Genomic DNA, 21,877 nt, shown 5'->3' with positions numbered 1-21,877 from the left:
TCCCCAAACACAATGTTTCGAAACATTTTGCTACAGTACACAATCGGGATCCCTCCCACCTGCAATTCTGGGGTATAGAAAAGTATAATGCAGCATGGAGAGGTAGCCATAAGATAAGGACGATTAGTCAGAAAGAGTCAAGATGGATATATACTATGAAAAGTTTAGTGCCAGGGGGTTTAAATGTTGAATTTGATCTCAACTGTTTTTCAAGCAACTTTTAATGTATTGGGATATTTCTGTCTTTTATTTATCTATTCCAATGTTGATCTGAAGTGTAACTCTCCCTCTATTTCTGGTATAGGCTTGTCGGGCTAAATTTTCCCCGGTAGCCACCTTTAATATTGAGCCGGTTATATGGTTGGGTTTATTTATCCCCTTCTGTTAACTATTTGTCATAGAAAGCAACTTGTAAATGTTTTAATTATAGATAATTTTAGAAATAATTAAAAAAAATATATATTTTGTAAATATACTATTATGAGAATTTATTAGGTGCACAATTAAGGTCAATTTGGCTTTTGAGGATTTAATATATTTTTAATTCTAGAATTTTTCCTTTCTATACCTTTTTTTTTTTTTTTTTTTTTTTTTTTTATTATTATTTTTTTTTTATTTTTTTTTTATTTTATTTTATTTTATTTTTATCGATTTTTTATTTTTATTTTTACTTTTATTATTTTTTATTTTTATATTTTATATTTTATTTTTTATTATTGATTTTTTATTATTTATTTTTGATTTTATTTTTGATTTACTTTATCCATTTTTGTATTATTAAGTCATGGACTCATCGTTTAGGAGTGTTAACAACAATTGTAGCATTTTAATTTTTAGATCCATTAAAGTATTTATGTCAAAATATTTTATAACACATTTTGAAACCTAACACACTAATTTTTGCATAAACGGAAGAAACATTCATGTGCAATGAGGTGTCACAGGTTTTTTAATCACATCCTTTGCGTCTGCCTTTAGAACAAAATATCTTCCTTAGAAGTGTCAGCAGAGGAACACTTATCCAAAAAATGGCCGCTATGAAGACATTAGATTTACTACAAGGAAATGGCCGCCGTCGGTAAATAGAGCGGACCACGACAAAATGGCCGCTATTCCATTTCCGGTTTATGGAGATATAAACACGATCGCCTCAGCCAATCCGCATCCCCTGAAGAAGTCACATGATGACATAACACGTAGGGAGTGGCCGGAGACTGAGCGATACCAGGAAGTGATGTGAGAGCAGCGTTCAGACGCCTTGGCAATTCTATATGCTTGTCTTTTTATTTACCATTGTAAGAGTCCATTTTTAACCTTTTAAATAAAAATTGTGTACTTTAACCTACTACACTATTGGGGTTTTTTCTCTCTCTCCCACCCTTGTTCACTTCCATCCCTCTTCCCCCCCTCCATTTGGTGGAGGATACGAGGTTATAAGAAGACGTTGATGTGCAGTGTTATCTGGGAGATCTGGTGGATGAAGTAGTGGACCCCCTGGTGGTAGAGATTATTATAGCGGATAATACTTGTATTTATGGCTATATGCTGATACTTTGGATAATTGCAATCTCACATATGATGGCACGGAGGACCCCCTGGTGGTAGAAGTTGGAACAACGTCAGGCAACGGACCTCAAATCATCATTATATGCTGTTCTAAACAGTTTATGAAGGTGAGGGCTCTGTGAGCATAATTTATGGGATTTTTAACTCCTCCTTGTCCATCGAATCGTACATTGGAACTCCTTCTTTACAAGTTTGACCCCCCTTATGGACATTTTTTTGGTTAATGTGATTAAGAGACTAATAATATTTTAAATCATTTGCCCTGGGTTTTTATGAATATATGAGAATTTTTTATTGTGTACACCTGTTTACACTGTTTTCAATTATTTAATGAGTTTGCCACTTTATTGATTTACTTTATTGAGTGAATATATTTTTTAATACACTGTAGCGCGGAATCACTTTTACAATTAGTCCTTCCACTTTGTCTTCTGGAGGTGGCAAGTCCAAGCTGCCATTCTGGAGACGCCTGTAGAACTCCGTCTGGGCGATGACTCCACCATCGGACATCCGGCCATTCTTCCCCATGTCCACATACAGAAATTCATAAGTAGCCGACACCACCGCCAACATCACAATACTATTGAACCGGTTATAATTATAATAGTACGACCCCGAGTTGGGTGGTGGGATGATGTGGACGTGTTTCCCATCAATTGCCCCTCTGCAGTTAAGAAAGTCCCACCGCTGGGCAAAGTGGGAGGCCACAGTCTGCCATTCCTGTGGCGTGGAAGGAAACTGTGGAGTAAAACAAAAAAAAAAATAGTCTTTTTGCACATAAACATGGAAAGCAGATTAGACACAAACATTCTTGGCCAACATCAAGATAACATTTATTTATGGGGATTTTTAAAGACCAAAGTATAAGGTACACAGATCATATCCCCCCCCCCCCCCCTCTCATGGGCCATTTCTAACATTATAGGGGGGGGACTCTTGGACAGGTAACCCTCTCCACTTCATTGAGAGATGAATGCCTAAATAATGGGTATTTTTTTGAACAGCCCCTACTTAGTTACACTATTGGAAGCCCACTGGACAGGTAAAAAGTGTCATAATACAAAGATATAAATACACACTGTACACATTTGAGCACATTTGGACATTCTGCTATTACCTATCAAGATAATAATAGGATACAAAAACTTTAAACAGTACCATTCGAAAGTATACAGGCAGGCCCTTGCACTACATGCTTTGGGGAATTCATCCATACATCTGACCACAAAAGAGATGGGTATAGTGTGTATGGGTTTGGCAAAGTCAGCAGATAGATGATTGAGGATAGACAGAGAATTGGTATCAGCTGACTTAGCAGTTGGGGGAAGGGAGGGTTCCAAATGATTTGGGGACCCCCCAAAAAAAGCCTCTGGCACTCTGCCTGAATTTAAAGCACAAATCACATTTCAAAACATTTTAGGGGTGTTTGGGGTAAAGCACTACTATGGAGCTGACTAAATACATTGTTAAGTGACTACATGAGGTGAATATAGGGCCAGGAGAGCATGCTGGGGAGGTAAGTGAAGGCAAATATGTATGAAGGAGCAAAATAATAATTACATAAAAATCCAGCATGCATGAGGACAAAGGGGACATTCACAGCATATTACAATCATGGTAATTAGGGAATGAGGAAAGAAATAAAATATATTATCAAACATTATATACAATAAAATGTGATATTAAAGGATAAAAATCTTACCTTAATATACTCCTTCTGCAGGACCTGTATGATGGCAGAACAGGTCTCTGGGATAATGATCCCCAGGGCCTGAGGGGAGATGCCTGTCAAGAACTTGAGGTCCTGCAGACTTCTCCCCGTCGCCAAGTACCGCAGGGTGGTGACGAGCCTCTGCTCCGGAGTGATGGCTTGCCTCATGCAGGCATCCTGCCTGCTAATATAAGGGGTCAGCAAAGCCAACAAATGGTAAAATACGGGGTCCGTCATTCAGAGAAAGTTCCCGAAATCATCAGGATTATTCTCACGGATCTCACGGAGCAAAGGCATATGACAGAACTGGTCACGCTGAAGTAACCAATTCTTGGTCCATGAACTCCTCCCCACCCTGTTCATGGACTGGGCTTGTGTCAAGGTCAAGACCCCAACACCAAGCCCCCGCACAGCACGAACTCTACGAGGAGTACATATATGCAACATGGCTAGAAAACGGTCGGCTGCTCAGAACGCAGTAACAGAACGCACTGAAGAAAGCAAGGCCTGTGAAGAGCGACCTGAAAAACAGTAACGAACGAACAAGAACACAATGACAAGTTAATGGTACTCGCTGCACGCACTGAAGAGCAGATACAAACCCACAAGCACAAACTGAACAGCAGAAAACGATCTGAAAACCACGAGTCTAAAAAAGCGTGAATCGTCTCTCACCAAACTTTTACTAACACGAGATTAGCAAAAGGAGCCCAAAGGGTGCCGTGCTTGGTTCTGAACTGGCCTTTTCTAGTCTCGTTGTACGTGGTGTACGTCACTGTGTTCTTGGAGATCGGAAATTCCGACAACTTTGTGCGACTGTGTGTACGCAAAACAAGTTTGAGCCAACATCCGTCGGAAAAAAAACATGGATTTTGTTGTCGGAATGTCCGATCAATGTCCGATCGTGTGTACGGGGCATAAGATTTGGTGAACATAAGTGCAACATCATCAATGGCAATGTGAATAATCCCAACATGAAAAAAAGGAGGAGACACAACTACTCAGTTCCATGGCACTTTAAGGACTGCCATAATGGACATCCAATGGGCTTGCAAGTGTTCGGAGAAGATTTCGGAGGCTATGCAGGAGAAAGACTTTCTGAATCTTCACCCTCGGTTCCTTGTCTCCTGATGGAATGAATGAAGACCTCGAGGTCCATGGGGTCGTATAATTGGACACTGTATATATTTTTTTCCCATAACCCCCTCCATCCAATTTGTGATGAGCCTAGCTCTGTCTGCTCCACACATCTATATGGAGTATTTATTCCTTTGCTCCTCTATAATCACGTGCCTGGTTGGCCTGGCATACTCCATGTGTCACTATCATATTCAGTGTCACTGGCAGCAATGATCATCATCATTAGCACTAGCAGTGGTATTGCATATACTATCACTAGTGCGAATATCATAAGCATCGTATATCCAGTATCAGCTATCATCTTATACCTAGTTCATAATCATTCACTAATAATCCAATTAATAACTACAGCTTTATTTTATTTTAATTTACTTTATTTCATTTTATTGCATTTCATTTCATTTTATTTTGTTTTATTTATTTTTTGCAATTAACTTTTTCCATGCTTCTATGATTTACAAGTAAACTAAGATCTATCCAGATTACACCTACTGTAGTTTGATTAAAAAACGAAGCAGTGCCTTATCGCAAAAAGGGCTACGGGGGTAAATCCTTCCGGAGCTGAAGTGGTTAAAAAAAAACCCTTTTCCATCTGCTCTTTTTTTTTTTTTTACTGCACTTCACAATATAGTTACTAATAGGGTTGGGCTTTATGTTCGGGTCGAACATGAGCGAACAATTTGGGGTGTTCGCGGCAAATTCGAAAGCCACGGAACAACCTTTAAAAGTCTGGGAGAAATCAAAAGTGCTAATTTTAAAGGCTTATATGCATGGTATTGTCATAAAAAGTGTTTGGGGACCCGGGTCCTGCCCCAGGGGACATGGATCAATGCAAAAAGAAGTTTTAAAAACGGCCGTTTTTTCGAGAGCAGTGATTTTAAGAATGCTTAAAGTGAAACAATAAAAGTGTAATATTCCTTTAAATTTCCTACCTGGGGGGTGTCTATAGTATGCCTGTAAAGGGGCGCATGTTTCCCGTGTTTAGAACAGTCTGATAGCAAAGTGACATTTCTAAAGGGAAAAAAAGTAATTTAAAAGCGCTAGAGCTAGTGCTGACTATAATGAATTGTCGGGAAAAAAAAGTCATTTAAAAGTGCTAGAGCTAGTGCCAGATATAATGAATTGTTGGGGAAAAAAGTCATTTAAAAGTGCTAGAGCTAGTGCCGGCTATAATGAATTGTCGGTCCGGCAATACACATAAAAGTTCATTGATAAAAACGACATGGAATTTCCCCACAGGGGAACCCCAAACCAAAATTTAAAAAAAAAAATGTGTGGGGTTCCCCATTCAGGTCTGGTATGGATATTAAGGGTAACGCCGCGCCAAAATTTTGGTCTGGTATGGATTTTATATGGTTTTATATGGTTTTATGGTTTTATGGCGCCAAAATTAAAAAAAAATGGCGTGGGGTCCCCTCAAAAATCCATACCAGACCCTTATCCGAGCATGCAACCTGGCAGGCTGCAGGAAAAGAGGGGGACGAGAGAGCAGCCCCCCTTCCTGAACCGTACCAGGCCACATGCCCTCAACATTGGGAGGGTGTTTTGGGGTAGCGGCCCCCCCAAAGCACCTTGTCCCCATGTTGATGGGGAGAAAGGCCTCATCCCCACAACCCTTGCCCGGTGGTTGTGGGGGTTTGCGGGCGGGGGGCTTATCGGAATCTGGAAGCCCCCTTTAACAAGGGGACCCCCAGATCCCGGCCCCCCTGTGTGAAATGGTAATGGGGTACAAATGTACCCCTACCATTTCACAAAAAATATGTGAAAATGGTAAAAAAAAGACACTACACGTCTTGGGACAAGTCCTTTATTAAAAAAATTTAAATATAAAACTGTCCCACGGAGTCTTCTTCTTCTCCTTCTTGCGCTCCAAAAAAAAAAAAAAAGCTGCAAGCCGCCTACGATCTGCCTCCATGGGAGGCACCCGCGGTAATAACGGGCCTCTCAGGTGACAGTTCTTTTATAAGTGAGGGCGGAGCCACACAATGTCATCGCCGGGTGACCCCGCCCCCCTCTGACGTAAGAGGATAGCCCTATGGCTTTCCCATAGCGTCAGAGGGGGGCGGGGTCACTCAGTTACGTAGAGGGGGGCGGGGATGACATCTTGTGGCTCCGCTTTCACTTATAAAAGAACTGTTACCTGACAGGCCCGTCATTACGGCGGGTGCCTCACATGGAGGCAGATCGTAGGCAGCTTGCGGCTTTTTTTTTTCTTTTTCGGTCCGTCAGAGCGCGAGAAGAAGAAGAAGACTCCGTGGGACAGCTTTATTTTTTTAATAAAGGACTTGTCCCCAGGCGTTTAGTGTCTTTTTTTTTACCATTTTCACACATTTTTTGTGAAATGGTAGGGATATATTTGTACCCCGTTACCATTTCACACAGGGGGGACTGGGATCTGGGGGTCCCCTTGTTAAAGGGGGCTTCCAGATTCCGATAAGCCCCCCGCCCACAGACCCCCACAACCACCGGGCAAGGGTTGTGGGGATGAGGCCCTTCTCCCCATCAACATGGGGACAAGGTGCTTTGGGGGGCCGCTACCCAAGAGCACCCTCACAATGTTGAGGGCATGTGGCCTGGTATGGTTCAGGAGGGGGGGCGCTCTCTCGTCCCCCCCTCTTTTCCTGCGGCCTGCCAGATTGCATGCTCGGATAAGGGTCTGGTATGGAATTTTGGGGGGACTCCACACCATTTTTAAAAAAATTTTGCTGCGGGGTTCCCCTTAAAATCCATACCAGACCTGAAGGGTCTGATATGGATTTTGAGGGGGAACCCCACGCCATTTTTTAAAAAATTTTGGCGTGGGGTTCCCCTTAATACCCATACCAGACCTAAAGGGCCTGGTATGGAATTTAGGGGGACCCCACGCATTTTTTTTTTAATTTTGGTTCGGAGTTCCCCTGTGGGGAAATTCCATGCCGTTTTTTTCAATGAACTTATGTGTATTGCCGGACCGACAATTCATTATAGCTGGTGATCTGCCAAGAAGGTTCCCCCCAGCGGATAAGGACCCCCTGTACTATGCAGGCGCAGCGCTTGCGCAGTACGAGCCGACGAAAATAGCCGAAGCTAAACACCTGTGAGTCAGCTGTACACTGCGCCTGTAACAGGGCCCCTCGCGGGCTCGCCACGCTTCTTTAATTTTATATAAAAATACAAAAATCACATACTTCAATTTATCGCAACCTTATTGACATTTCGTTATCACCCATACCTTCCCTTTATCACCCCCTCCCTCCTCCCCAACCCCCCCATCCTTCAGAAACACTACACAAAAATTCACATATATTAACTCATGATAACTTCGGCAAATCTCTTAGATTTTTTAAAAGATACCCAGTTGGCCCATTTAGCCCCATTAACTTCCCCTTCCCCGGGCAAAAGGTCTGCTGCCTCGGTTTTCTCTAAGATATAGGTTTCATTAACCCTAGCTATCCAATCCCGAATCCTAGGTCCCTCTGCCTCCTGCCATTTTTTTGGTATTAGGCTTTTTGCTGAGTTCAAAAGAACAGGAATGATTGAATATTTGTACCTTCTGTTTAAGCCCTCTGACCCATGGAACAGACAGACCCGTGGATCTTCCGGGATGATTTTGCCCGTAATCGCCTCAATAAGCTGAATCACTTCCTGACAGTATTTTTTAATAATAGGGCAATCCCACCAGAGATGTGCCATCGTTCCCAAGGCCCTACACCCTCTCCAGCATTTTGAGGATTTATCAGGTTGGAATTTACAAATTTTATCGGGTGTCGCATACCACCTAGCCAGACACTTATAATTTGTCTCAATCATTCTCATATCTACTGCCGAGTTATGTGTTGCCCCAAAAGTAATCCCTAAAGTGGTTTTGCTACAAACTGATCCCAATTCCTTTTCCCACTTTTTGATGTATGGCGGCACTTCCCGCTCCCCTCCATTTGTCAAAATTTTATATAACACTGATATATTATTCTTTGACTTTTCCCTTAAAAAAAGCTTCTCCATCGGCCTGTAGGCCCAGGAAGGCTTTTGACAAAATGAGCGAGCTGGCCATACCGCCACACATCTACTTTCATTAAACTTGTGTGTACAGATCATTCCTGAAAAGAGATAATTTTACCTTTTTTAGTAATATCTTTTAGTTGTGCTTCTCTATTTTTTATCGAATTACCTCCCACTGCCTCCATCACTGGAAGAAAAAATTCATTATCTTTTAAATAAATTAAAGGTGAATTGTACTCCCATTTATTTTGTGAGTAAATCTGATCTGATCCCAGATTTTAAATGTGTGAAGTGTTATGTCATGTGAGTTTGGACCTAAATTCCTATAGTGTGGGGGATTCCAAATCAAATTATTTAACTGTGCATTACTTAAACCCATTTCCAAGTTAACCCATCTTTTATTAGGCCCTTCTTTTGCCCAATCTAGTGCCCGTGATAAAACTATCGCATTGTAGTATTTTTTAACGTCTGGAATAGCCAGACCACCATGTGCTTTCAAAACCGTGTATGCGATCCGTGGTTTCTTATTATTCCATACAGATCTATTAAACCAATTAAAATTCTGAAATATTTTTGAGCCAGTGGGATTGGGAGCATCTGCATCTTACAGAAAACCTTTGAGGCTAAGACCATTTTAAACTGTGTTTACACGACCGATCCAAGAGATCGGGCGATTCAACATTTTTTTTATTTCTTGTTTAATTTCATCAAGTAATGGAATGTAATTTAACCACTTCACATCCAGGCCATTTCTGACACTTCGCTCCTACATGTCAAAAATCATCATTTCTTTGCTATAAAATTAGATAGAACCCCCAAACATTATATATGTTTTTTTAGCAGAGACCCTAGAGAATACAATGGCGGTCATTGCAACTTTTTATCTTGCACGGTATTTGCGCAGCAATTTTTCAAACGCGTTTTTTTTGAAAAAAAAACAGTTTCATGCTTTAAAAAAAAACAAAACAGCAAAGTTAGCCAAATTTTTTTGCATTGTGTGAAAGATGAAATTACGCCGAGTAAATAGATACCTAACATGTCACGCTTCAAAATTGCACACGCTCGTGGAATGGCGCCAAACTTTGGTACTTAAAAATCCCCATAGGCGACGCTTTAACATTTTTTACTGGTTACATGTTTTGAGTTACAGAGGAGGTCTAGGGCCAAAATTATTGCTCTCGCTCTAACGTTCGCGGCGATACCTCACATGTGTGGTTTGAACACCGTTTTCATATGTGGGCGGGACTTACGTATGCGTTCGCTTCTGCGTGCGAGCTCACGGGGACAGGGGCGCTTTAAAAATTTTTTTTTTTTTTTTATTGTTAATTTTACTTAAAAATTTTTATTTTTACACTTTAAAAAAATTTTTTTTTTTTGATCACTTTTATTCCTATTACAAGGAATGTAAACATCCCTTGTAATAGGAATATGAGACGATCAGTCCTCTTTACAGTGAGATATGGGGTCAATAAGACCCCACATCTCACCTCTAGGCTGGGAAGCCTAAAATCAAAAAAAAAAATAAAACGATCGCTGCTTCACAGCTGAAGCGGCGCCGTTTTTTTGAATGCAGAGGCCGGGCGTGACGTCATAACATCGCGCCCGGCCTCCGAACGATCATAGAGACTCCGGCGACCATCTGGTCCGCCGGAAATCTCTATGGTGAACATCCGGCGCCGGCGGATCCGCTATCCGACTCACCGATCGCTGAGGTGAGTCGGTAGTAGCACCGGAGGGCGGCGGGAGGGGACGTCCCCCCCTCCCGCCCGTAAGAACGATCAAGCGGCGGAACAGCCGCTATGATCGTTCTTATGGTGTACGGAATCGCCGGCTGAAAATGCCGGTATCTGAATGATGTCTGTAGCCTCAGACATCATTCAGATATAAGCCCCGAAAGTCGAGGACGTCATATGACGTCCTCCGGATGTCAAGTGGTTAACAGATAGATCTTCCTTAGTGAATTGGCTAATTTAACCCCTAGATAATGTTTTCCCTCCAAGGGAAATGAAACACATTCCTGAGTCTAGCTACTTCCTGTCTGTCTATATTGATGTTTAGGGCTTCCGATTTACCGAGGTTGATTTTATCATTTGAAAGCTCTCTGTACTTCCTCAAGATGGACAGTAAATTTGGGATTGAAATCCTTGGTTTAGTGATAAAGAATAACACATCATCGGCGAACGCCGCCAATTTGTGTTCATCTCTTCTTACCATACAGCCACTAATGTCCGGGTTGTTTCGAATCGAAGCCAATAAAGGCTCTAATGTCAAAACAAACAGAAGAGGAGACAACGGGCAACCTTGCCTAGTCCTGTTCTCCATTTTGAACTGTGCAGAAGCTATACTATTTACTTTAACAAATGCTGAGGGATGATTGTACAAAACTTTAATCCATTTCATCATAGTTGGGCCAACTCCCATGGTTTCCAGAGTTTTAATCATGAATCCCCAGTCTACTCTGTCAAATGTCTTTTCAGCATCTATTGACAGAAATATACCTGGGGACCCACAAGTTTTAATAGCCTCTGAAATAAGGAAAGACCGCACGCCATTGTCTCTCCCTTCTCTCCCTGGAATAAAGCCCACTTGGTCCGGGTGAGCCAAGTAGGACATTTTTTCCTTTAGCCGCAATACCAGTACCTTGGCACACAGTTTAATATCTGCATTCAAAAGTGCTATTGACCTATAGCTGGAGCAAAGCATGCAATCCTTGCCTTATTTTAATATTAAGGTCACTGATGCTGTTAATGCTCCCTCACATAATTCCCCTTGCACCCCCAACCCGTTCCACACCTGACAGAGCTTCGGGACAAAAGAGTCTTTACATTTTTTATAAAAATAAGATGTGAAACCATCTGGTCCGGGACTCTTGCCCGGAGGAGATGCTTTCAAAGCTAGAAAGGTTTCTTCTTCAGTAATAGGTCTATCTAATTCTAGAGTGTCAATTTCAGACAAAGTGGGTAGCGCGGCCGCTTTCAGGAAGTCTATCACCCTCTCCTCTCTTCCCAAGTAACCACTTTCACTTTGCCTAACCTAACAGAGGGGTGTAAAATATTGCCGAAATTCTTCACCTATCTCTTTATATGTTTGCCTGAGTTCCCCTTTTTTATTTTGAATTTTATCGATAAAGTTTATATCTCTTTTTTCTTCAGGACTGTTGCCAAATGCTTACCCATTTTGTTTCCCCACCAAAATCTATCTTTTAAATATTTATTCAAAATCTTATTTGATTCAGTCTCCATTAAATCTTTAAGTTCTTCTCTTTTAGTTATCAATTGCTGCAGGAGGGTCCTATGATTCCCTTTGTAGGCTTTATGAGCTTGTTTAAGTTTATGAATTTCGGAAATAAGATTCTCCTTCCTTTTTAATCTTTCTTTTTTCTCTCCAGCCCCAATAGATATCAAGAACCCCCCTGATATACGCTTTTAAGGTTTCCCATAAAACTGTTCCCGATGTCTCTCTCGTGTCATTAATCAAAAGGAACGAGTCGATTTCCTGCTGTATTTTTTGTTCCCGATGTCTCTCTCGTGTCATTAATCAAAAGGAACAAGTCGATTTCCTGCTGTATTTTTTGGGCTACCTTATCATTACTAATAAGATTTTCATTAAGGCGCCATGTATACAGGTACTTTTGGAGCCCCTTAAGTCTTACTTTCATTAAGACAGGGGTGTGATCTGATAGCGTGGTTATCTCTATCTTCGTATACCCTACTGACTCCAACAGACTATGATCCACCATTAAATAATCCAGTCTTGAATAAGTCCCATGCACAGGAGAGAAGAAGGTGTAATTACTAGATTTCGCATGCTGCACCCTCCATACGTCTATAATTTGACAATTATGTAATTTGCGCCCGATGTTATTTAAGAGGTTTTAACTTGTTCACTGTGCACTAGACGTACTATCCAGAACTGGATTTAAACAGAAATTAAAATCACCCGCTAATATCACTTCCCCCGCCTTAAATTCCATCAGCTTTTTCAAGATCTGAGAGAGAAATTTAATCGGGTTTCTATTTGGGCAATAAACATTTGCCAAAGTAAAAATCCTTTCTCCAAGCCTTACCTTCAAAAATAGGTAACGGTCCTCAGGATCTGTTTTCCTCTCTATCAGAACAAATTTGGTCCATTTAGAGAACCCGATTGCTACTCCCTTCGCCCATTTTATAGGAGAGTCACAGTAGATCCAACTTGGGAAATTTCTAGAATACAACTTAATACCCGTATCCAGCGCCAAATGGGTCTCCTGCAGGAATACCACATCCGCGCCATAATGATGTAACTCTCTAAGCACGTTATGCCTCTTACTAGGAGAATTAAGCCCTTTTACATTATAAGTCAAACAGTTAATTTCCATCATCCCGCGTATTCATAGAACAGGCCTTATACCAAATACCGAATCGTAGCACTTAGGATCCGCTTATAATGCCTCTGAAGGATAGGATCCCCCCTATCCCCCCTCTCACCCCCCCAACCCTCTCCCCCCCCTCCCACGTCCCCCCCCAGCCAATACCTGACCACCGGACCGCAGCATCGAGATCACGTCTATCTCAACCTGCATCCCACCATATAATGAGGTGTGACTCCAACAGCGGGCAGCCGTGGTCCACCCCCCCCTTTAAGGCCCTAACATCCTTCCCACACAACCCCCCCTCCACCTCCCCCCTCCCCCCTCCCCCCCTCCCAGCACTCAAACTTTCAATTACAGCATCACAAGGACTCCACCAGAGCCCAGGTCTCAACCCCTCTAGTTTCCTCTTATTCCCCTTACATTACTATCTTATCAACACCTTTGTGGGTAATTTTATAATACCCCCTAGCCCCAGATCCTAATTTCAACCTTTTACATTTTATAGCCTCACCCAACCTGGGATAATTGGTATTGGAATATCTAAATTACTACAATAGTCCTGTAAGTCCTCTATATGTTTCAGTCTAACATTTCTACCCTCTCTCATAACATTTAAGGATGCTGGAAAACCCCAACTATACTTTAAATTTGCCGCCCTCAGTGACTCCAATAGGGGTTTCAGTTGACGCCTCCTAAATAAAGTCCCTGCTGAGAGATCGGCAAAGATTTGAATTTCAATATTGTTAAATTTCACAGGTTGAATTCCTCTGAGTTTACTCCAAATCTTTGCCTTGTCTTCATATTGATGGAATTTAATAATAATATCCCTAGGGATATCTTCTCTCACACTTGGGGGTTTTCTTATCCTATGTAGCCGGTCAATTTTTAATTCTTCATCTATACTTCTGTCTAGCAGGGGGTTCAAAATATCTTTCATCTTAGTGGTCAGGTCCTCTCCTCGTTGTTCTGGTAAGGATCGAATCCTTAAGTTTTGCCGACGATTTTGATTTTCTTGTTCTTCCAGTTTGTAGAGAACCTCACGATGGTCTATTTGTAGCTTTCTTATTTGAGTTTTTAACTCTATGATTTCTTGAGCCTGTTTCTCTGGTACCTCCTCCACTACTTCCACTCGTTTCAAAAGGTGGCTCATATACGACCTTACATTGAGGATCTCTGATTTAATTGAGTTTTCTAATTTAGCAAACATGTCCAGCATCTCTGTTTTAGTTGGGAGTGAATCCATGACATTCTCTTCCTCAGTGCTGAGGTCAAGATCCCCTTCAGGGGACACCTCCCCTCTGGGAGCCCCTCCTTGGGCACCTTTATTTTTAGCTGGATCTTTCTTCTTTTCCTTTCCCCTCTGTTGTTTATTATCCATGACCGGGCTTTTTAAATTTGCTTCTTTTAGGTATTTTTGGATCAAGCTTGAATTTAGGCTTTCTCTGGGTTTTTTAGATTCAGCAACTTTTTGAGAGCGACCTCTCATGTTCCACTCCACCCTGTTCACTTTCTCTTCCTTACTTATGGCTCTCTCTAATTTGCTCCTTGCGCCTGCTTTGCCCCACTTTTCGTGCCCCACACATGAATTTACTTTGCATCTGCAATTGCTTTCTTGTTACAATTTTCAAAGCAACCTTTTTTATTATTTATAATGGCAAATGGGCTGTTTTACCTATTATGAGCTATTTAACACAGACCATTCAAGAGACAAGATAGAGTCCAGGAATAGGATATAAGTCTCAGCAATTTCAAACGCACAATGACCCTTTCGTCCCAAGACAAAGGCAAGGTTTGATGCAGCACACCTGCTCTCAGTGTCCTCCTTTGCAGATGACACTCAATTCTGGCAATTAAGTCTCTGCCATGTGAGTCTTATCGGTAACCGCTAAGCATATTCAAACAGATGGTAATGCGGGGTAGTAACCCACTACCTCTTTTGCAATGTATTTAGGCTTAAACTGTACAAAGCATTGAATTAATCTCAGCATCCATCGATCCTACCTTGAGACCGCAGCTGTTTTCAGAGGGTTGCTTCAGACCCCCGCTTGGCTTCCAGGGAGACGCTGAGCCTGATCCCCAGGGTGCCCTGTTCCAATTACAGGGGTCAGTCCGAGTCTCTGGGATCACTAGGGTGTCTCTAGAGGTGGAATCCGGTGGTTGTGATGCTTATGCGGCTCCACAAGATGGAATAGTGAGGCTAGAATGGGGAGGTCTCAAGCCGGGAGCAGAGCCAAGAGGGTGGGTGCAGGAAAGAAGCAGATGCGGGCTGGACGTGTCCAGGCACCTTCACTGTGCGGCGATCCGATGATGTTGCAGCCAGCGTTACCATCTGGCTCCGACCGCTTCTTCCAGAGTGTCACCTCCCGCTGCACAAAGGTGGAAATTACAGGGTCATCCACGGGCTCTCATCCCGTGCAGATCCCTTCGCCATCATAAGTTCCTCCGCCGCCCTCCTCCACAGCGCCGCCGTCAGGCCCCTCCCCTAGCCCTAGCGCGTCACATCGTGCTCCCTCCAGCTAGGGCCAGTGCATATTTTTATTCTAACTCTATGTCCACTTGGATGGTGGGGCTTGAACGTGGAACGTGACGATCAGCTTTTCAACCTCGGAGACTTTCGGCAGTTCTGTAGTCGTTCGTACTGCGCAAGCGCAGCACATGCACAGTACAGGCGGGTCCTTATCCGTCGGGGGAACTTTCTCGGCAAGACACTGGCACTAGCTCTAGCACTTTTTTTTCCCGACAATTCATTATAGCCGGCACTAGCTCTAGCACTTTTAAATGACTTTTTTTTCCCGACAATTCATTATAGCCAGCACTAGCTCTAGCACTTTTAAATGACTTTTTTTCCCGACAATTCATTATAGCCGGCACTAGCTCTAGCACTTTTAAATGACTTTTTTTTCCCTTTAGAAATGTAATTTTGCTGGCAGACTGTTCTAAACAAGGGAAACATGCGCCCCTTTACAGGCATACTATAGACACTCCCCAGGTACGAAATTTAAAGGAATATTACACTTTTATTGTTTCACTTTAAGCATTATTAAAATCACTGCTCCCGAAAAAAACGGACGTTTTTAAAACTTTTTTTTGCATTGATACATGTCCCCTGGGGCAGGACCCGAGTCCCCAAACACTTTTTAAGACAATACCATGCAAATAAGCCTTTAAAATTAGCACTTTTGATCTTTCATGTTCGTGTCCCATAGACTTTAACGGTGTTTGCATGTTCGAACAAATTTTTTGCCTGTTCGCATGTTCTGGTGCGAACCGAATGGGGGGTGTTCGGCTCATCCCTACTCCTAAGTGGAGATTGTGGGTAAGGTAGTTTCACAGACTACTAAGAATGAGATGATGCGTGGGCCCACCCAGAGGGGGCAGATTATACAACTTCAAATAGTAGTTATGGAACTCTTCCACTATTTCCAAGTTCCGAAATAGTTTAGATTTCGAAGAGGAAGTGAGAAATTGAATATTTTGTCTCTGAGCGACCAGATTTTTAATGTCTTTAGGGCTGCTGAGATGTAAACCGGCCCTGCCAAAAGTGAATAGACTGAATAGGTAAGGTATCATACTACCTGATTCTTGGGAAATGTTATCTAGGCTGTACAGTCAAACTAGATGTACTAGATGTATGCTTTTAGTGTTCGCACATTGTTTTGGCAGAGCAGGCAAAACGCTGTTTTCCCACTTATGAAGGGGACTGGTGTTCTGTAATACAGGTTTGGAAAAAGACTTATAAAGATATACTGTCCACCCAATTGAAACAGCATATGCTGTCATCTGCCTTTATTACATTTATAGCAATAATATCTGGATAACACTGGGCATGTGAATGTTTGTAGAACTTGATCCATTACTCTTTGCCATTATGCCAAACACAAATGCATTTTATTGATATAAACACATTATTGCATTGATTCTAAGACAGAATGACATTTTCCTCTCATTCCTTTAGGTACATTTGTAAGAGATACATTTTTTTTTTAAACTCATCTCTTCACAAGAGGCAAAAATGCTCTCAATCAAAGGTAAAAGATGCTTGTCAGTCTTTAAGTACAGGATTTATGCTAACTTTAAAATCTCCAGAGATTCAATGTGAAATATGCGATTTAATAACTGACCACAATAGCTAGGGTCCAAGCATTCCCTTTTTATATAAAAGCCAATTCAGTATTCGCCCCTGAATGCAAAGTGCAAAGTACAAGATAAGCTTTGCAAATTGGGCTGTGCATTTACATCCAGACATAGGCTGTGAGAGTATCCATGCCTGCCTTCTATGAATTCTTCTGATGCTTTATCTAATATAACATCTATTTGTGTCTCAATTGTTGTTGGGTTGTCGGCAAATATTAAAACCCTATAAATATGGCTTTCAGTTTGTAGAAGCAGGGTATACAGCTAATTTTTAAAAAAAGTATTTTCAAGCCTGCAGGAAGCTTCAAGCTGTTTTGGTGAAGCCTTGCAGGGGTCTCAAACTGGCGGCCCTCCAGCTGTTGCGAAACTACAAGTCCCATCATGCTTCTGCCTGTGGAAGTCATGCTTGTAACTGTCAGCCTTGCAATGCCTCATAGGAATTGTAGTTTCGCAACAGCTGGAGGGCCGCCAGTTTGAGACCCTTGCTTAAAGCAAACTTCAGCTCTAGTAAGAGGATGTTAATGCAGTATTAAATCCAAAAGGAAACATTTATTATATTGCAGCTCACTAATTCTTAGATGTGATGGCTATATGCATTTGTTTTTTTTTTGGCTTTCTTTCTTCTATTTTCATCTGGGGATCCAGCCAGCAAGTTGTTTTTCAAAAGCACAAGCTTTCCAGAAGAATGTGTCAGTTTACATGGCTGAGACAAACCATTTAACACTGACAGGGGTGCTTAAAATTATCAGCTTTTATTTTTTCATTTAAAACTTTTCTCCCAAAAGAAAAAATAAACCTTTTTGTTATTTTTTTTATTGTGTTTACAATCCCTTTAAAAAATAAAATGGCATGGAATGACAATACTGCATACCACACGTTTACCTGCGTTCGGTAACACAGCACTCATGTATGAAAGCACCCTAAAGTGTCTGCATTGAAAAATAGTGAGCAGACAGAATTTGTTATACTGATCTATCTTTTTATTACAAGAACCAAATGATCTAAAAAAAAAGTCTAAGTGCAGTCAAATTAAAAACACAAAAATTAGCACACGGGATCTAACTTACAGTCTGTAGGAAGTATCCCTTGTGTAGATGCTTCTTCAGTTGAAACCCTCCTTCGACCTTGGCACTGTAATCTTCCGGTGAAGTAGGGGTTAATAAAACTGTCAGAGCTGTCGCAGGCTCCTAACAGGTCCTTTCTGCCCAGCTCTTCCATTCATAGAAACTGTACTATAGCTTGTATGGAAGTCTGTTTCTCCATTCTTAGATCGCTTTCCATTTTAAAAAGCTGTAGGATTGGCTTCTGAATGGTGGAGCTGGGCAGAAAGGGCAGTCAAATATTTCTCGCAACAGAAGAGGCATGCTGATTTTCATGTTTTTTTTTATTCTGGTTGCACTTAAGCTTTAAAGTGATTGCAAACCCTCACCTTGTAATACAACCTATTCAGTTTCAAATAGAAATGAAAGGCAGAACATTTGTGTATAGATATATAAAAAAAATACACCTTTTTTCCCTTTTTTATAAGTGATCACATTCCCTCTGTTCTCAGCTGCATAAGAGCTAGGGGAGGAGAAACAGCAACACACTGATCTTCCCAGTGAAAGTCTGTGGGGGGGGTGTCAAGACAAGTCTCATCATTGGAGGAGAGCAGCCTGAGTTCCCAGCACAGCTAGAGAACTGACCACAGTGTGTTCAGTTTCTAATAGGAAAGCAGGAGAAGCAAAATTGTGGCGATTACACTTTTGGACCACATGGGTAAAGTGATATTATTTAGCTCACAGCTACAATAAATTATGAAGTAAAATAATGTTCCTAACAGAGCCTGGACAGTTCACTCTAACAACAGTAACATACACAGACTGGTGGTTTTCTCTTTTAAAGAAAAAATGCTCCTGACTAAAAGGTAACCAAACTATTACCAAGTTCAATTGTATTCGATTTGCTAATACTAGAAATCCTATTATAGGGCCCATTCGCACCAACCCTTAATAGTGTGATATGTGGAGGCTCCCTTTTTATTTGGATGCGCTAGATGCGAGCTGCACATGTGCTGAATCTTGTGGCACTTGTACCCTTGGTAACACACTACCTCCTGGAATACGTTTGATGTAGTAATTCAGGGAGGTAGACTGTGGTACAGGAAGTTCTGTCCTGCAGCATAAAAAGGGTAAAAATTATAACACATTTTTTCCAATTTTGTAAGAGGTGGGGAGGAACAAAAAGGGAAAAGGTTGCTGAAATTAGTTAAGTTCCACTTTAAGGAAAATGTTTCTGGAGCACATTTGTGTGAATGATCACTCAATAAATGTAGAACCAGATTTACTTTGGGCTGGATCAGGACCCTATTACAAATGGAAGGGAAAAAGGGAACTGGCAAGTTTCCAGCGTACCAAAAAGTGTAGTAGCTCTGGCTGGGATTTATGCCCCGTACACACGGTTGGAATTTCCGACAGAAAAAGTCCAATGGGAGATTTTCATTGTATATTCCGACCGTGTGTATTCCCCATCGGACTTTTTATGTCCAAAATTCAGACGGACTTAGATAGAGAACATGTTCTATATTTTTCCGATGGAACTAATTCCTATCAGGAAAACCGCTCGCCTGTATGCTGTTCCGACATACCAAAAATGACACATGCTCTAAAGCAAGTACGAGACGTCGTACGTGTTGTCCCGTCATACGTGTTGTACGTTACCGCTTTCTTAACGGTCGGAATTTGGTGTGACCGTGTGTATGCAAGACAGCTTGAGCGGAATTCCTTCGGAATTCTGTCGGAGAAACCTTCAGAGTTTATTCTGACGGCAAAACTGCTCATGTGTACAAGGTATTAGAGGTTTCTGCACCTTTGTAAAACTGACGGTATTTTTTTCTTCTACAGAGTTGTTTGAAAACCAATTTTAGCCAGTGTTCTTTCTTTCTTGGACTCGAAAATCAGCTCAGGGGATTTTTGTTTTGTTTTTTTTTTTATAAAGGGGTTAAAGTTAAATGGGTAATAGGGAAGCATGGGATGCCTGTAATTGTAGAAATTGAATGAAATCTTGAGGACTTGCTAACCTCTCTGGCTTCTAGGTATTAGACTAAGTTCACACTGTGTGCGGACAAGGTTTACAGCAGGGGTCCGGTGTGTCCTTGTTCTTTGTTTCAGGGACAAATCAGGCCCAAATTCTTGCCTTAATTCAGACCTGAAACAGAGCCAAAGACGCACAGGACCCTTGTGCAATGTGCTCTGCGACCACCCCGAAGATGTGTGAACCGGCTCCATTGAGAGCCGGTCACACTCTCTTGTCATGCGAATTGGATGTGGTGAAACCCGCATCCAGTTCACATCAGTGTGAACCCAGCCTCAATGTCAAAAATTCTGTCCTCCTATAGGATTGATGGCCCAACCAAACTGACAAGAAAAAGTTCCAACTGGGGAATGCAGGTGCTGCTCCTTAGAGAAATACTATCGCACCTGGCTAACCCAAGCTAGAGGTGTGGGATGGCTCCTGATAGCTTTGTACTAGCACTGGGCTGTCCCTTGGTTATGAGCAAAGTATTGAACCTCACTGTTCCCTCTATCTAGGCTTAGGGTGTGATGAAAGGAAGTTACTCACTCAGTCTCTTTTTGGTGAATGCAAGAAGCTGCTGCACAGGCTTCCTTCTACACAAGCCAAGTCTTGTCTGTCAGGGTGGTTTTACCTAAGCCTAACTGAGGCTGGTAAAAAGGGGTGAGACTTCCAACTGCACCTTCTCTCCTCTACCCGCTCTCTCCTTCTCCTGTCCTTTCTTTTCTGGTCCAGGGATCCCCTCCAGGTGACTGGACCCTGGACTCTGCTCCCTCACTGCCAGGCTCCTGAACATTTATGGCCTATTTCCCCACCTTCTGGGCTTTACCTCCCTAGGGATTGGTGGAAACTCCATAAATATTCAGGCTTTGGCCTCTTTTTCTCCATCCTCTAAGTTCCAGAACTATCGAGCCAATTCTGGATGCCAGGGGGAAGTAAAATAGGGCCCAGCCCTTGGAGCTCTGCACAGCTAAGCACAAACAAATTAATTCCAGCTCCTCCGCCTATAGAGGAGCCAAACTAAATGTCCCCCTTCTGTAACACTGAGGGTGCTAAACTTGTATTTTGATAATGTTCATATTCTTGACTCTGTCCCAGAATTTCCCCTCCCTTTGTATGTCAGTAACATGGACGGGATGTTTCACCAGTGGGAACATAATAAGCTATTAAAAGCTAAGATAAGTTTACGCTAAACTAGGAAAAGGTTTTGGCTAGAGCTGGTCATCAAATACAAAGAGATTGAATTCTAGCATGCTTCAGCACAGAAGGGTACAAAAATACAGTACCCCTTTCTCTCCAGTAACTCTTTCACTAGCTCTTCATACATTTTATTCTTGCTTAGTTGTTCAACCCTTTATAAGCGTGAGAACACTCTGAAATGCAATGCATCATCCGATCTTATTTTGTCTGTACATCTGCAGAGCACTGCACATACAAATCCATTAACTTTTTTGCAGATTAAACATTTCACACAAAACAATAAATTTAGATTTGGTTTGTAAATTTCTGTATTTTTTGCTGATTTCGCCTAGATGCTGACACATGGAGAAACAGAGGAGAAAAAATTGTACTAGGTGATCAGCTTTATTAAAGAAGGAAAAAGGGCCAAAGAGGATTTACACAGGAGATGTGCTAGTCTTGGAGAATACACACGTTAGGATACCAAATATAAATACATTGCAGCTATAATTTAAAGTAAAATGAAAGGCTAATGAATAAACCTGCTTTAAAATGTTGCCTAGTGCCTACCCATTGCCTGGGATCAAGCACGCACGTTTATGCCTATAGCAAGCGCTTGCAATTGGAGCAGGCACAGAAGAGGAGGAGCAGACAGCGCCTTTGGAGGACTCCAAAAGACAGGGTTCAGGGCTGCTCACTATAAAACTATTGCACAGAGCAGGTAAGTATAACATGTCTGTTATTTTCAAAAAGCTGAGCCTTTACAA

The sequence above is a fragment of the Aquarana catesbeiana genome, linkage group LG02 (genome assembly GCF_042186555.1).
Source record: "Aquarana catesbeiana isolate 2022-GZ linkage group LG02, ASM4218655v1, whole genome shotgun sequence".
Taxonomy (NCBI): Eukaryota; Metazoa; Chordata; class Amphibia; order Anura; family Ranidae; genus Aquarana; species Aquarana catesbeiana.
This window is presented reverse-complemented; position numbering follows the sequence as displayed.